The following is a 5,574-nucleotide window of genomic DNA, read 5'->3' on the forward strand; positions in this document are numbered from 1 at the left end:
GCCCGCTTCCCTGGGAAGATGGAAACGGGGGTCGGTGAAACCTGCCCTCTGCTTTCCTGCTGCGGCGGGGAATGTGCCGACGTTGCCTTGACCTCGGCGGAGCAGGCGGTGGGGGGGTTGAAGCTGGGGGGAGCAGAGCACACTGTACTGAACGCTGTATTTTCTAAAGAATAAAGTATTTTTAAAACAGTCTGATGCTCTTTGGAGGTCCCCCGGGTTCCCCAGGTTTGGGCATTTACTAGCCACAGGTGCAAAGCAAATTACTCGGACGTCGCTAGCTGGGAGCCAGCAACCATCACAGCCTGCCCTCCCCACCCTCAAGGACATGTCCGCTTTAATCCAAGGGTCTGGGTCAACCCTTTAATGCCTGGCAGAGGTTTTAACACTGGACCCCTCCAGCGATGCCCAGAGCTAGAGCTGGCTGCGGCGAGGGGGGGGGGGGAGGGTGGAATCCCTGCTCAGCCCAGCTTTCTTTTTTTTTTAAGGGCTGGTGATGATTTTGCAAGGCTGCAATGCCGCTGCTGCCTGGGGTGGTTGTTCTCTTGGCTGGGGTGAATTGCTGCGTGGGGATGGAAAGCAGCAGGATGCTGAGCCAAGAGGAGAGTTGGGAAGGCAATGGGGTCTGCCCACATCCCTCCCACTCCTCGCCCAGGGCAAGGCAGATTCCCAGGCTCCTGGGAGGGGAGCCGCACCCCACATTTCCCTCAGCAGCGAGCAGCTGCCCTGCCAGAGCTCTTCAGCATCCAAAGAAAGACCAACAGCCAAAATCTCTTAACTCCAGCTGGGCTCTGGGGTCTGAATTTCCCAACAGCAGGTCCTGATGGAGAGGCAGGGAAGCATGTCCCAGCTTGTGGTCCAGCCACTGAAACCTTCCCCCCTCCTTGCCCAGAGCAGTTCAGCTGCAATTTGGATATAACTTTTTTTTTTTTTTTTAATTTATTACAGTGTCCTGAGCAGGTTTCCCAGCAGAAAGGCTCCCTGTGTGCTGTGCCAGCACAGCCTGGGCCCCAGATGAGCTCTTGCAATGAGCCCAATGGGGTTTGCACCAGGTCAGGGCTGCGCCGTGTCTGAGCTTTACTTGCCGTGCCCAGTATGAGAGGGATGATTTGGGAAGCTGGCTGTAAAATATAAAAAAAGAAAGAAAAAGATTTAATGCAAAGAAAGAACCAACCCCAAACGAGTTTTCCTTTGGCACGGAGGAGGAGGAGGGAAGATGCTGATATGCATGGAGCAGCCTTCGTGCAGGAGAGTTCCCTCTGCATATGAACGCTAATAATCCTGGGCTGACACCACCAGAGTCACTTGACAAGCTCGTTCACCCTTCTCCTTCAGATCCTGCTCCCCTTCTGTGCTTGGTAATTTTTAAACTTTCCCAAATACTGAGGAGGAGTGAGGAGTGTCCCCAGTTTCCCACCTCCTCCCCTCGCTTCCCCCATCCCTGCCAGCACAGCCATCCCCTGCCGAAAGCTCCCCTGTGCCAAAGGATGACTGCGTGTGGCTGGCAGGGTGGCCAGGAGCAGCCCAAGGGCTGCAGAGCCCCAGCTGGGCACCCATCCCATCCCATCCCATCCCATCCCATCCCATCCCTTCCTCGCCCCAGCTGCGGACCCGGTGGCTCAGTGCGGGTGGCAGCTCTCGGTGGGGCCGCTGTGTGCGGCGGGAGGCCATTAGCTCTGCTACTTGGGCTTGGGGGCGAAGGCAGCTGGGAGCGCAGCCGGGCAGTGGAGTCTCTGGTGTCTAATATAAGGGTTGAGCGCAGGCTGCTGCCTCTCCTGCAGCACAGCCTGGCAGGGACGCACCGTCCAGCTGTTTGCTTTTGCAAGGCTTGTCAGGATTTAGACAGATTTGCAGCTCACCCTCTGTTAATTTTGGTTGAAAATTAGTAGTATAGAATAGACAGAGTGGGATGGGAGAGTGCTGAAGAAGTGCAGGAGGAGGAGAGGAGCTGAACTACTTGCAGGCAAAGCACCAGTGATCACATGTGCTGGGTTTCCTTTGGAAAGCGGGTTGCATAGCCAATGCCAGCTCAACACTGAGCAATTCCCCGGGGGCAATTAAAGCATTCACAAACCTGGCTGCTGCCTCCTGACCCCGCGTCCCTACACCCGGCATACACGTGAGGGTTCATGCAAGCATTGGCCCCTCTCTTTTTAAGGTTGAGCTAAAAAAAGTCTACCCTGCTGCGTACCAAAAGCGCTGGGGTTTGAGGCGATGCTTGGGAAACCTGCGTTTGGTCAGCAGCCGCTGGTGCCACCGTGGGACGTGTGCCAGGGGACAAGGCCACCCCATTGTGGGGTTTTCCCAGCCAGGCAAGGAGCAGCAGGGCACAGCCAGCTTCAGAAAGAGGAATCAGGTGCAGGTGGATGTGCCTGAGCATCCCCACAGCCAGCCCAATTGCTCAGGTTGTTTAGGACTCGCAGATGAGAGTTCACGGGCTCCACATCAAATGAGCTGCAGGGGAGAGGACGGGACCAGGACGTTTGTCTCTAGGGGATTCCCAAGTGCAAAGGGCAAAAATCTCAGAGGAGATAACTCCTTTGGCTTCTGCTCCCCTGACAGCTGAAGTGGAGGAACTGCAAAGGAGTTACACCTGGTTGTAAGCCGAATGTGTGAATTGAAAGAGCTCTGGGCTGTGAAACCACAGGTGCCCGTGGGAAAGGGAGAGGAGCCCTTACCTTCTCGAGCTCCATGTCCTGCCTGAAGTCCTGCTTGGGGGTCAGCAGCCAGCGGGAAGGAGGGTGCAGGAGCAGTAAAGAGTGAGAGGCTATTTACCCAAGGGGTAAGTATATCCAGGATCAGCCCCTCAGGACTGTACAAGCCTGGGGGTGTGGGTGGAGAGGAGGGAGCCTGACTTAGCCTGGGGATGACAAGGGTTTGGGATCAGGCTGGAGGGTGGCTGGGGCACAGACCACCCTAAATAACCGGGAGCCCAGCCATGCTGGTGCTGGGCTAGCAGCTCTGGGCTACCCTTGCATTAGGCTTTGGTGCCTTGTGCCAGCACTGGCTGCAGCCTGGCTGGTGTCTGCCCAAACTACGGCAGTTTGCAGTGAGTCCCTGTGTGCATCCCCCACCCCAGCTGCCGGCAGCAGTGCAGGGGACCTGTTTGCAATCCCCTTTGCAAAAAGCTCCCTGCTGCTCTTCCCAGGGGAGCAGTAAGCTTGGGTATTCCCCCTCTGTCCCCTCTGCACGGCTCACCCCATGGCTGCCAAGAAATGGGCTTTTCTGTGTGCTGAGGTGGCCAAACCAGCCCAAGAGAGGGCTCCTGTGCCGGGACTGGCGGGACCCCCATGCTGGGGGGGTGGGAGGTCTGTGGCTGCAGCATCCCTTTGCAACCGCTTGCGGGGATGGAGATCCAGGACAATGGCTCTTGCTGGAAGAGGAGGAGGGAATGCTGTTGGTAAAGGTGGCTTCTCCCCACCCCATAAAGCCTAGCACCTCCCTGGGGAGCATCAGCAGCAGATCAGGCCCTGCTGGGGGTCAGGGAAAACCTCAAGCAGTGGGACTTGGTTGCCACTTTCTGCTCCGTGTGAAGGCCCTGGGAGAAGGGTAGGACTTAAGATCTCCGACCCTATGGATGTTTCCCTGCGTTAACAGCTTGTTTCTGCCTAAAACATGCTGTCTGCCCCTCCAGGCGGGGGTATGAGCAGTAATTCTCAATGATTTAAGGCTTAGCTAATGTTATAAATATCATCTCAAAGCAGGTGTCAGTTCAAGGTGTAATCCCAGACTGATGCGTAGCTAGGTGGCCCATTTGAATAGAAGAAAAGCAGGAGATTCAGATCTGTGATGCAGTTACTTTGTCATGCTGCTGGTGTTTAGAGTGAGACCTGCTGTGTACATCCATCTGGAGCCTGGGAGAGGCAGTGCATCCCACAAGGAGCAGAAGTTCAGTCTGGATTTTTCAGAGGAGTAAAGCATAGGTTTGCTTTTCGGGAACAGATGAAATGTCTTTTGGGGGCTGAACACACCCTGAGAGAAATGTGTGTGGTGAGGCACCAGCACAGGCTCTAAAATACCTATTACCAGGCAGGAGCCCTTCCTCGAGGTGCAGATATCAGGGAGTTCATGGGGCTTTTAAAGCCCTGGGGTGGGGGCAGACATGGGCTGCGTGGTCCTCCTCGTGCTGGGAGAAAACCCCTGATAAACGTGAGTGCTGGGAGACCGAGGAGGGGCTGAGGGGTGTACAGTGTGAGTAATGCTCCTAGTATTATTATTATTAATTATTACTACTATTGCAGGCTAGGAAACAGCATGGACTTAATGGCTGAAAGCAGCAGTAGTGAGAGCAGGCACTAGGAATGGTTTTCATGGCGTTTATTTCCCCGCAGGAGTGTGTTTTAGCAAGAGGCAGCTGCGGCTGGATAAGGCCAATGAACACCTCGTGCTGCACGGCGGCTGTGAGAGCATCTTCCTTCTCCTGTGGCAAAGTCCTGCTGGTGGGAGAAGCTGACCGCAGCCTGACGGGCTATTTTTAGTCCAGTTCCCTAATGAAACAAAGGTCAGGAGCTCGTGATGCTGGTTTCCTCCTTCTGGGCTGAACCCACGGGTTATATCCAACCACGTACAGCACACAGTGAGGGGCTTGGCAGAAAACCAAGGTCTCCAAAATCTTCACGAACATTAGCAGCTCTGCTAATTAGCAGTCTCTGCCTGGTGGGGCTGTGCTGCAGACAGGGGTGGAGGAGGGAGCGAGGGGGTGGAAGACACCACAGCCTGCGCAGCCTGAGAGCTGGTCCTGGCCTTGGTGGGAAGAGGACCTTCCTGATGCCTCCTCCCAGCGATGGGGAACACGTGCTCCTGTTTGCACTTGGGATGTTTTTACTGCCCCTGGACCGCCCAGGGTTTCTCTGTTGTGTAAATAGGTTGAGAAATGGAGGAGGGTATGAGTTTAGGGCTATGCAACGTTCAACTAGATGAATTATTTTGCCCCAGAGAAATGTTAGCACTGGCTTTACAGCTTCGTTCTTGCTTGCTTACTCTGCTACTGCCATGGATCATTTGTCTCAGACTTTAAACATCTTTTACCGATTACTTCCTCTTATTTTTCCAGAAACCAAACTAAAGCTTACATAACCATCCCTAGTTATGCAACCCACCATTCAAGTTTTGTTTGGTGGGAAACAATATGTGTGTGTTTGTTCATTTTTTTTCCTTTTCATTGGGGAAAATTTATCCTTTCTGTGTCATTTTGTCTGTCTTTTGCAGTTAAGTGATGGACTTCGGCCTCTTGCCGTGCACTGGTTCTGCTTTCGCACCCTTGCTTGCCAGCACCAGAACTTAAGGTAACTTGTCACATCTGATGTTAATGGGTATGGAGGTACCCATTGCCATGTGCCAAGGTCAGTTCTGCCTCTGTCATTTCAAAGGTTGCTAGCTTTGAATCTTGGGATTTGGTTCTCTCCTGCAACTAATTTGGAGTAGTATTTGAGATTTCTTAGAGTTGGTACCCTTTCTGTGTCTTACTTCTGTTCCTCTGCAGTATGGAGTGTAGAGTAGCTGCCATAAAAACTAGAAGAAAAATTGGGCTTATTAACTGGTATGTAAAATGCACTGGGCCAATTCTGAATACTTTCA

Source organism: Haliaeetus leucocephalus, unplaced genomic scaffold (genome assembly GCF_000737465.1).
Source record: "Haliaeetus leucocephalus isolate CR32 unplaced genomic scaffold, Haliaeetus_leucocephalus-4.0 Scaffold2, whole genome shotgun sequence".
NCBI classification, from domain to species: domain Eukaryota; kingdom Metazoa; phylum Chordata; class Aves; order Accipitriformes; family Accipitridae; genus Haliaeetus; species Haliaeetus leucocephalus.